This window comes from Lolium perenne, chromosome 3 (assembly GCF_019359855.2).
Source record: "Lolium perenne isolate Kyuss_39 chromosome 3, Kyuss_2.0, whole genome shotgun sequence".
NCBI lineage: Eukaryota > Viridiplantae > Streptophyta > Magnoliopsida > Poales > Poaceae > Lolium > Lolium perenne.
Genome location: NC_067246.2, coordinates 134,173,333 through 134,183,534, shown reverse-complemented (window position 1 = coordinate 134,183,534; position 10,202 = coordinate 134,173,333). Strand labels below are relative to the sequence as shown.

At 43.4% G+C, this 10,202-nt stretch overlaps 1 long non-coding RNA gene across 1 annotated transcript; it reads right to left on the bottom strand.

The window, feature by feature from the left end:
- Nucleotides 1-403: 403 nt before the first annotated feature.
- LOC139837581 (uncharacterized) lies at nucleotides 404-2,287 on the bottom strand. Its single transcript, XR_011754119.1, has 5 exons — nucleotides 2,052-2,287; nucleotides 1,866-1,962; nucleotides 1,624-1,700; nucleotides 666-741; nucleotides 404-512 (listed from the first exon to the last, which is right to left on the bottom strand). It is a non-coding gene; the product is annotated as an uncharacterized lncRNA (long non-coding RNA).
- Between the last annotated feature and the right edge of the window lie 7,915 nt (nucleotides 2,288-10,202).

Genomic DNA, 10,202 nt, shown 5'->3' with positions numbered 1-10,202 from the left:
GATGCTAATAATACAACTTAGATAGTGGACTATCACTATCCCACATACTTTCCCATAGGGTACAAAGGCATATTCCTCTCAAGTTGAGAATATACCAAGATCATGATATTAATACCTCTATACTACAAAAAGGGGGTGGGTGTGGTGTAAGTTATTATCCCGATAAGAGGCATGCTCAAGTGAGCATACAAGCTAACCAAGTGGAATAGCATGGCCATAATTCCATGCATCCCAAAACACAAAGATAGTAGTGGAGTATCACCACTAGGGAGTACCCCACTAGCAACCATACATAGATGACAATAAAAGAGAGATCAACACACATAGAATCAAGGTGCTTTGGATATCAACAAATGACGTCCAACTGGACACCAAATCAGAGATCAAAAGATGGCTTGCCTTGGTTGGCTTATTTGTCCCTGGACTTCTTCAACTCCATCAAAAGAATTCCAACAATATAAATAAAAACCTTGTCCAATCCACTTCTTCTTCTTCTCCGGAATTGCTCGCGTCTATCGCCGGAAAATATAAAAGGAACACAATCAATCACATTGCACCAACAAAACAAACATACAACAACCATAATTTAACCATTCAATAAAGAGCTACCATACAAAGGGCTTATAGATACCACAAACAACTTAAAGAAAACCCATGTTATTTACCTAGTAAAGGTATGAGAGTATCACAACTTAGCAATTGCCTCTCTCGGTTATCACCATGGTATAACCCAAACATCCCCTGGTAGATAACATCATAAAGAGGACAAGGGCATTAGTTTGACATCAAATACATTCACAAAACATTTTCAAGCATTTTTGGAAAAGTAGAAAACAGTTTTCCTAACTTAGTTTGCTCACATAACACCACACAAGAATAGGAAACAAATAATATGCCCTACCATTTGAAAACTTAAGCAAAACAAAAGAGCTAATGTTAAATTGCAGAGGTTTTGTTTTGCAAGCATAAAACAGAGGTTGCCCATTTCTAATAAAAAGAGTTGGTCAAGGGTTTTAAATAAACCGAAAAGTTTGGCTTCAACAATGCATGTCACACACATACATTACCAACAGTAACAAATATGCATGAACAGGGACTAATACAATTTTTCCTAGATAGCCAATACTAATACAAGACTAACCCAATTGGAATCACCCCAAAATATTAAACCTACAATTTTAGGAATTTCTTTGAATCTGACTGTACAGAAAACAAGATCTGTAAGCCATAAATCGTAGAAAAATCCTAAAAATATGAGACCACTGGCATTTGAAAGATATCTAAACAGAGATGCACATACAATTGGATTTGGGTTCAAATTGTTTCTGAAACTCTCACAAATGGATTGACAAGATTACTGCATGTCTATACCATTTGCTTCACCTCTGGAGTTACAGCATAGATAAAGGTTTGAAACTTGTTTGAGATGATTAAGAAAACATTCAGTAGTCCTACAGAACTGGAATCACTCAATTAGGTTCAAAAATGCATTTTTGGTGATTTAAAAGCTAACAGCCATGTCTGCAGAACACACAGAACAAGTTTAATTCACCACAAATCATACACGGATCATAAAATATGAGGTCAGCTGCATCGGAAAGGTATTGAAAAGCTGGTTCTTACCCAATTTGTTTCATTCAAAAATTCGTTCCCAAGCTCCTGGTTTAATTCGACAAAGCCAGATCTGTCCAGATCTTGATCTGTGAACCATTTCAGTTTCAGGAGGTCAATCGAAGTGAAACCACAGCCAAATTGAAGGTATTGAAGAGGGCCTTCACCCGCAGTTGAGTTTGCTCAAAAAGGTTTTGTAAAACGGAACAAATCTAACAGACAGTGAATCTGCATGTTTCCAGAACTTTATTTACCAGGGAGAATCTGTAACGAATTTGAGGATGAGACCAACGCCAAGTTGTAGATCTTTTGAATACCTATCCACGGAACTTTGAATCACTCGATTTGGATCTGCACACGAGATTTGGTGGATTTTACAAGTTCGTACCAGAATCTGAAACAGCAAGATAGCAGAAATTACTGCAGGGATTTGGACGAACTTTGCTCAAGAACTTCAGATCTGAGGATTGCTCAAGCTTCTCCATGCTTGGACCAACATGCACCTGCATCAAGATCCAATCTTAGCAATGGAGGAAGAAGAAGAGGAGATTAAACCATCTAGGGTTGGGGAGAAGATGGAGAGGGAGGCTCTCATGGTGAGGAGGAGCTTGAGGGAGGAGGGGAGCTTCATCTTGGTGGATATTCATGGCCATGGCCGGCCATGGTTGCTAGGAGGAGCAGCAGCTCATGGTGGAGGGCAGGGGGAGAGTGTGAGGGAGTGGAGAGTGAGAAAAATGAGCAAAGGGGAGGTGGAGTGGCCGGCCAACCTCCTTATAAAGAGGGAGGATGGTGGCTGCCTCCTTCTTTGATTGGCTATGGTGGGTGGCTGCCCATTTATTTGTTGGGGTAGTTGGGAGTCAAGGCTTGCAAGAGAAGAAAGTGAGGAGGAAATGGCTGGCCGAAATTTGAATGCATACCCAAATTGGTCGGCTACAATCTTGCCAAACAAGTGAACAATGAGAAAGGTGCACAACATTCATGTGTATAGACCAAGGCATGATGTTGAGAAGATAAAGTCAATGAGTGACTTTGATGATGATAAAAGATATAGATACATATAGATAAAAAGGAGTATGAAGGTGACATAAATCTTCAATTCATGAGGTCAAGGTAGTGATGGAAAAGAATAGAGGATCGAGATGGGTATGATGAAATATAACTTGTTCTTCAAATAAGAGGTCAATTGGGAGGGATTTGAATTACTCCCTGAGTCTAGGGTTTAGTTGAAGGGAGTCCAATAGAAAGTATCAAGAGATCATCTACTTGATCAAGAGTTGGAGGATGAAGGAACATTATGGGGTAGATCAGAGATGTACACAAGATGTGCAAGAGTTGTCATTTGAAATAGAACTTGTTTGAAAAGTATTTGAAACACCTCAATTGTCTAGGGACAATTGGGAATGAACTCAAGTGGAATGGAATTTGAAAATGTTGAGAGAACTAATTGGAACATAGGAGTTTAAAATGTTCTACTTACTTCCTCAAGTAAAGTAGAGTTTTCTCAAATGTAAAATAAGCAAGAGGAAAAACAAGAAATGGTATGGGTATCATAAACAAGCCTTTTGCTGAAAAGAAAGCAAGATAGAAAATAATGTTTTAGAAATCAGCACTTGGCAGAAATGAGATGAAAAACAAAACCCATTTTATTTCCTTGTTTTCTTTGAAGAAATATTTTGAGAAGCTTTAATAAAACTAGAAGTGGTTTTGTGGTCAAAACCAGAGAAGGAAATAGTAGGTTTTTGAGAAAGAGAACTAATTTAGGGAGAAGTGTTCTCAAGTGTAGATGATGGCTACAAAATGTATCCATCATTCCCACTCTTGGTTTTGTGAAGATAAACTTGGATGAAAACAAAAACAATAGGTAAAAGAGGAAGAAGTGATCTGGTGCTGAAACATGGGATAGGATACCAGATCAAGTTAAATATATGAGTTGCAAGGATTGACTGAGACATGCAAGACGTGGAGGTTGAAGAGGGTGTTGCATAGATGGGATCCATGCCTTGAAGTCAACAATAACAGTTGTGGGTGCTTAGAGAATCAATTGCCAAAGTCTGGACATTTTAAGCCTGTCAACACAGATGGTCGACATGGCCTCAAAACCAACAAGGATGAGTGGGTATAAGAGAGGGATGTAGCTCGGGGTAGACGATCTCAAGTTTTGAATTAAGGATGATTGAGCTATCTTGTACCACAAAGAGAAAAAATCAAGATGGCACACTCATGTTGTCATCAGGAGGGAGGTTTGATGTACTAAAAAGAAAAACAATTCTTCCTAAGCCACCATGTGTTTTATTTAGTGAGTTGCTTGTTTAACCACTAGAGGTGTTGTTATTAAGGGTAGCTCAAAACAAAACTCAACAAGCAAATCAAGACAATACATCTCCCAACAGATCAAGGCAATTCATCATAACAAACAGATCAAGGCAATTCATCTTAATTAGTCTATAGAAAAAGTTTTTGTTCCCCCTAATTTTTGCACTAAGGACAACAAAACAAGGTTGCAAAAGTTGGGGTGTTACATATGTCCTACGGATGACGTTCCCAAACGCATCTAACAATGAAGCAGAATACGAAGCCCTTATACATGGGATGAAGATGGCAAAAGCTTGTGGCGCAACTCGACTAAAAATCTTTGGCGACTCACAATTGGTAGCTCAGCAGGTTATGAACCAATGTGATGCAGTCAATGATAGTATGGTGGCATACAAGGAAGTGTACAACGAGCTTGAGAAGCTGTTTGATGGATGCGAAGTAAATCACATCAGTAGGCTGAGCAATGATGAAGCCGACGTTCTTGCAAACATCGGGTCGCAGTGCCTCCCAATTCCGCCAGGCGTGTTTTGGGAAGAAATAGCTGAAAGATCCACAAAGACAAAGAAGGCGCAGAAGAAGATGAAGGAGGAGAAAACTTCCGCGCCTCTCAAAAAAATTCTAGATGAAGAAGAGGACCAGGAGCTGGTGATGATGGTAGAAGTCCCATGGATGCAAGCGTACATATCGTATATCCTGAGAAAAGAACTACCTGACGATCCAGTTGAAGCAAGGCGAGTTATTCGACGGTCCAAAGCCTTCACAGTGGTCAAAGGGGAGTTGTACAAGCGAAGTATTTCGGGCGTCCTGCAAAGGTGCGTTACTCCCGAAGAAGGAAGGATAATATTAAAGGACGTACACGAGGGAATATGTGGTCACCACGCGAGTAGTCGAGCTATTGCGGCCAAGGTTTTTCGGGCTGGATTTTACTGGTTGACAGCAATCGAGGATGCAAAAGAGATAGTGCGAACCAGCGACGCGTGCCAGAGGTTTGCCGCAAAACCCCACTCACCGGCAGCAGAATTGATGCCAATACCATTGTCTTGGCCTTTTGCCCAATGGGGACTCGATATGGTGGGCAAATTGCACAAAGCGTCGCCAGGAGGATACGAATACATGTTGGTTGCTGTCGATAAATTCACCAAGTGGATAGAAGCGAAGCCGATAAATTCACCAGATGCAGCGTCAGTAATAAAATTCGTGAAGGGCATCGTTTTTCGGTTTGGAGTACCTCATAGCATTGTCACAAACAACGGCAGTAACTTTACGTCTAAGGAGTTCAAGGCATACTGCACAGAAGTAGGCATCAAATTGCACTTCGCGTCCGTTGGGCACCCGCAAACCAATGGTCAAGTCGAGAAAGCCAATGGTATCATCTGCAATGGTATTAAAAAGCGCATGCTAGGACCGCTTGAAAAGGCTCGACATACCTGGCCAGAAGAACTGCCAAGTGTCCTGTGGAGTATTCGAACAACACCAAATACGGCGACACAAGAAACTCCGTTCTTTCTAGTCCATGGAGCTGAGGCAGTACTACCGATTGAAATAGAGCATGACTCACCAAGAGTCACAGAGTATGACGAGGAAACCTCAAGAAAAGCTTTGGAGGACGATGTGGATGCACTCGACGAAGCTCAAGATGAAGTACTATCACGAGTCACCAAGTACCAGCAGGACCTGAAAAACTACCATAGTCGACGATTACGGCCAAGATCTTTCCAGGTCGGAGATTTGGTCCTACGGCTCAATCAGCAAAGTACTGAAAAGCTCGAGTCACCATGGCTGGGCCCTTACGTCGTCACAGAAGTAATCGAAGGAGGAGCATACAGGATCAAGGACAAGAAGACAGGGGTTCCCGAGAAAAACCCCTGGAACGTGGCGCAGCTTAGGCGTTTCTACGCATAGAGCCGAAATATAGTCCTCCTTTGTAAAAATACAATGTACTGAAACTCCCGCGAGTTTTTAGACGCACTCTTTTCCTTTTCAGGGCACCGAGTGGGGCTGGAAAGGTTTTTAATGAGGCGGGCTCGCGGTGCTGCAATATAGTAAAAGATAGTGATGAGATACATCTTTTTTCTTCGACAGGCTCGGGGGCTCATAACCCATCGACAGTAAAATATATATATTCTCGCAAAAAAGAAAAATCTTCGAGATAACAAAATAGTATAAGCTCCGGCCAAAGGCTCGGGGGCTTCACAATATAGATTACACTTTACAATATAGACAACTTCATCAATTCAAAAGAATTCGACAAAACAATATAGACATAACTTTTCGCCGTATAGTACAACTCAGTCAAGGCCTAATATACTATCTATGGATAAACCTTTGGTTGTCTTATGCTCAGCATAGGTCCCCTTGACGAAGAATTCAGAATCCATCCGAAGAAGTTCATCCATCATCGCTTCGGCCACAGGAGTCACCATGTCATTGATGGCGTCAATGTTATTTTTTCGTCGAGATTTTTTGGCCAAGCAGTCAGCGACAATCTTCGTCAGGTCCAATTTGGGATGGCAAATACGTATCATGATCATGGCGAATCTTGCTCCAGCAGTCAACTGAGCTCGCACAAAGTTATGAATATGAGGGGCATCTCTGAATTTTTCCATCAATCCAAGAAGAGTTTCGGGAGCTTCATCTCGAGGGAACAGAGTCTTGTAAACAAGGGTCAAGGTTCTCGTGCAGAAGTTAAGAAATTCGCGAACCTGACAGGCGCGATCTTGGAACCTGACAATCTGTTGGGTTCGCTCGGGAGTGGCCCAGAACAGGCAGCCATGGTTAAGAGAAAGATTAACGAGGAGGTTCGTTCTCACTTTCACCCTTTCTTCTTCAGCAGCAGTGTCGAGAACAGAACCTATTGAGCGACAGAGCAAGAAATTCAAAAAGAAAAGGGGGGTACAGCAAAAAGCAGAGACAGTGTTAGGTCGAAAAACATACCTAACATATCCACACTAGCTTCAGTCATTAGCTCGAGCATATTATTTTCTCGAGCACTTGCTTTTTCAGCTTCCGAAATAGCAGCGTCTTTGGCAGCTATGGCTTCTTTAGCTTGTTGAAGAGCAATTTTCTCTCTTTCGGATGCTTTGCGGGATTGCTCCATCATCGCAAGAGTTTGCTTTTTCATGGATTGAAGTTGTTGGCGAAGTTCTTGCAAATCTTGCGACAAGTGTTTACTCGAAGAACCTTCGATAAGGTTATCATCGACAAGTGTTCTCTTCGAGAAGGAAGAAGCAGGAGAAGTATCGGCAGGATGAGGATTTGCGGAGTAGTTATCAAATATCAACTGGAAAAGAAAATTTCAATATCAATGATCACTCAAGATAGAATTCCATTGATCTTCCGGACATTTACACAGATATTACAGAGGGAGTTTTTCAAAAGAATTACTACGACGGTTGTCGCCAAAGTTACTACGATGACAACATCAAAAGAAGCAGTAGAAATAAAAACAGAAAAAGATAAGGGCATTCTACTAGACCTCCGGCTTCGACGAGCTAGGAGCAGGAGTGGGCTTGAATCCAAGATAAGCAAGGATCTTCTTTGTGTTGGGCTTCGCAGCCTTGATCAGCGATCGCCACTTCGTGGTCTCCATCTCATGTGTGTCGCCAACCTTGGTCCAGTTGATGTTTTGTTGACTGTCAGCAACCAGGGCGACAGTGCTTTCAACGACAATCTTCATATTCTCTTGGCGCAGCTTTAGTCCAAGATCTTCTGGCGCATTAAAGTCCTTGGCAAGAGCAAGGAAAGTCGCGGGTTCCTTTTTCTTCGGGAAGAAGTAAGGGTAGAGCCGCGACAATCCTTCTTGGGCCTGATCAATGCCTTCACGGGTTTCTGTTCCGTGAAACTCAAGGACAGAGAGTGCGTCGAGGAGGGGATCGTTGTCAGGATCTTCAAGTTCAAATTCTTGGTTTGTTTTCCCTGTCGAGGAAAAAATATGTTGGTCAACAAACAAGTAAACAAAAGCAAGTCCAAGGAAGGCAAAATAGATCGGGAACTTACTGACAAAGCGCCGATTTTGCGAGTCCAAACGCTTGAGGATCGCCTCTTCACGAGCAGCTTGTGCGGTTTTATGCTCGCTCAAGGCAGTTTCGGCGTCATGAAGCCTCTTTTGAAGATCTACGACACCAACAGCTTCTGCCTTGGCCTTGTCAGCCTCTACCCTAGCTTTACTAGCATCAGATTCGGCCTTCTTACGAGCCGCCTCACTTTGCTCTAATTTCTGAGCAAGCGTGTCGGCAAATTTGTTGGCCTCCGCAAGTTTTTCTGCCAAAATAGTCAAAAATAAGTCAAAAACACGATGACAAAGGAGCAAGAAGGCATGGGCAAATGAAAGCAGGGAGTCAGTACCTTCGGCTTTGCTAGCGTACTCGCGGTACCCAACGAATTGGGCACCGAAGCGGATGAACTCCTTAATCACAGGCTATCAAAGAAAGATAGAGAAAGAAAGCATCGGTATGGGAAAAAATGTGATAGCACAAAGAAGCAAATAGAGAAAAAATCGACAGTATCAGAAAGAATTTAAGGACTTACGTCATCCAAAAGAGGAGTCGAGGAGCTACCCAATTGTAGGGTAGGCTCCATGATTGTTTCAACCCCTGCCCTTTTTGGTAAAGGGACAAGGGGGCTTGCAGGAGGAGTAGGAGCGTCGGTGTTTTGTTGAGGAGGCGAAGATTCTTCTCCTTCAACTTGCACTTCAGAAACAACTAAAGTATGCGACGTACTCGTTCGAGCAGTCGCATCAAAAGCTGGCATTTCTTCCTCGTCACCACTATGATTAAATGGTGGCAATATAAGAAGCAAGATAGGCCAAAAAAAAACTTCAAGTAGCAAAAAAGTAAGAAACAAAAGGTGACTTACGAACTGACGAGGGCTTCAAGGTATGGATCGAAAGCTGCCTTCCGACGTGAAGGAGCAGCTTCTTCGGCTTTGGAGGTGCCGGAATCTTCGACATCAGCCCTTTTCCTTTTGTTCTTCGGAGAAACAGCAGGAGGAGGATACTGTGCTGATGTGGTAGCCTCAGAGGCAGCCTCCTTTTCAGAGGATCCCGCAGATTTTCGAGAAACCTGCGGGTTCATTCTCAAAAGAAGGAGCATCTTGGTTGTCATCAGTGACAACAGCTCGTTCTTCGACTTCTCCACCTTCAGGAAGAGGAGGAAGCGAGACAAGATCTGGATGGTTCTGTAGAAAAACAAAGGGAGGCGTCAACAAAAGAGTTATATAAAGGGTGGCAAACAAAAATGAGCCAGTCGACAAAGGTTACCTGGGGAAGCGCATTGGTGGCGCTATATGGTTTTACGCGACAAGAAGAAGGGACAGGATCTTTCGAGGTTAGGGAGGAGATTTTTCGGACAAGCTTTTCTAAGTCCTTGACCGACAAATCAACCGACAACCGATCCACATCATTGTCGCCAGCATACCTCCAGAGGGGATTTTTGCGAGCCTGTAGAGGCTGCACTCTGATTCTAAGGAAGTACGCCGTGATCTGGATACCCGACAGCTCTTTGCCGCGGGTGTTTTCCAGCTCGTTGATACGTCTCCAACGTATCTATAATTTCTGATGTTCAATGCTTGTTTTATGACAATACCGACATGTTTTGTTCACACTTTATGTCATATTCGTGCATTTTCTGGAACTAACCTATTAACAAGATGCCGAAGTGCCAGTTCCTGTTTTCTGCTGTTTTTGGTTTCAGAAATCCTAGTAACGAAATATTCTCGGAATCGGACGAAATCAACGCCCAGGTTCCTATTTTGCCCGGAAGCATCCAGAACACCCGAGAGCCGCCAGAGGGAAGCCCTGGGGGCCCCACACTACACCCTGGCACGGCCAGAGGGGGGCCGCACCGCCCTATGGTGTGGTGGCCCCAGGCCCCCTCCGAGGCTGCCCTTCCGCCTATTTAAAGCCTCCGTCGCGAAAACCCTATCACGTTCGACGAAACCCACAGAAACCTTCCAGAGCCGCCGCCATCGCGAAGCCAAGATCTGGGGGACAGGAGTCTCTGTTCCGGCACGCCGCCGGGACGGGGAAGTGCCCCCGGAAGGCTTCTCCATCGACACCGCTGCCATCTCCACCGCCATCTTCATCACCGCTACTGCTCCCATGAGGAGGGAGTAGTTCTCCATCGAGGCTCAGGGCTGTACCGGTAGCTATGTGGTTAATCTCTCTCCTATGTACTTCAATACAATGATCTCATGAGCTGCTTTACATGATTGAGATCCATATGATGAGCTTTGTATCGCTACTAGTTGTGTGCTACTCATGTGATGTTATTAAAGTAGTC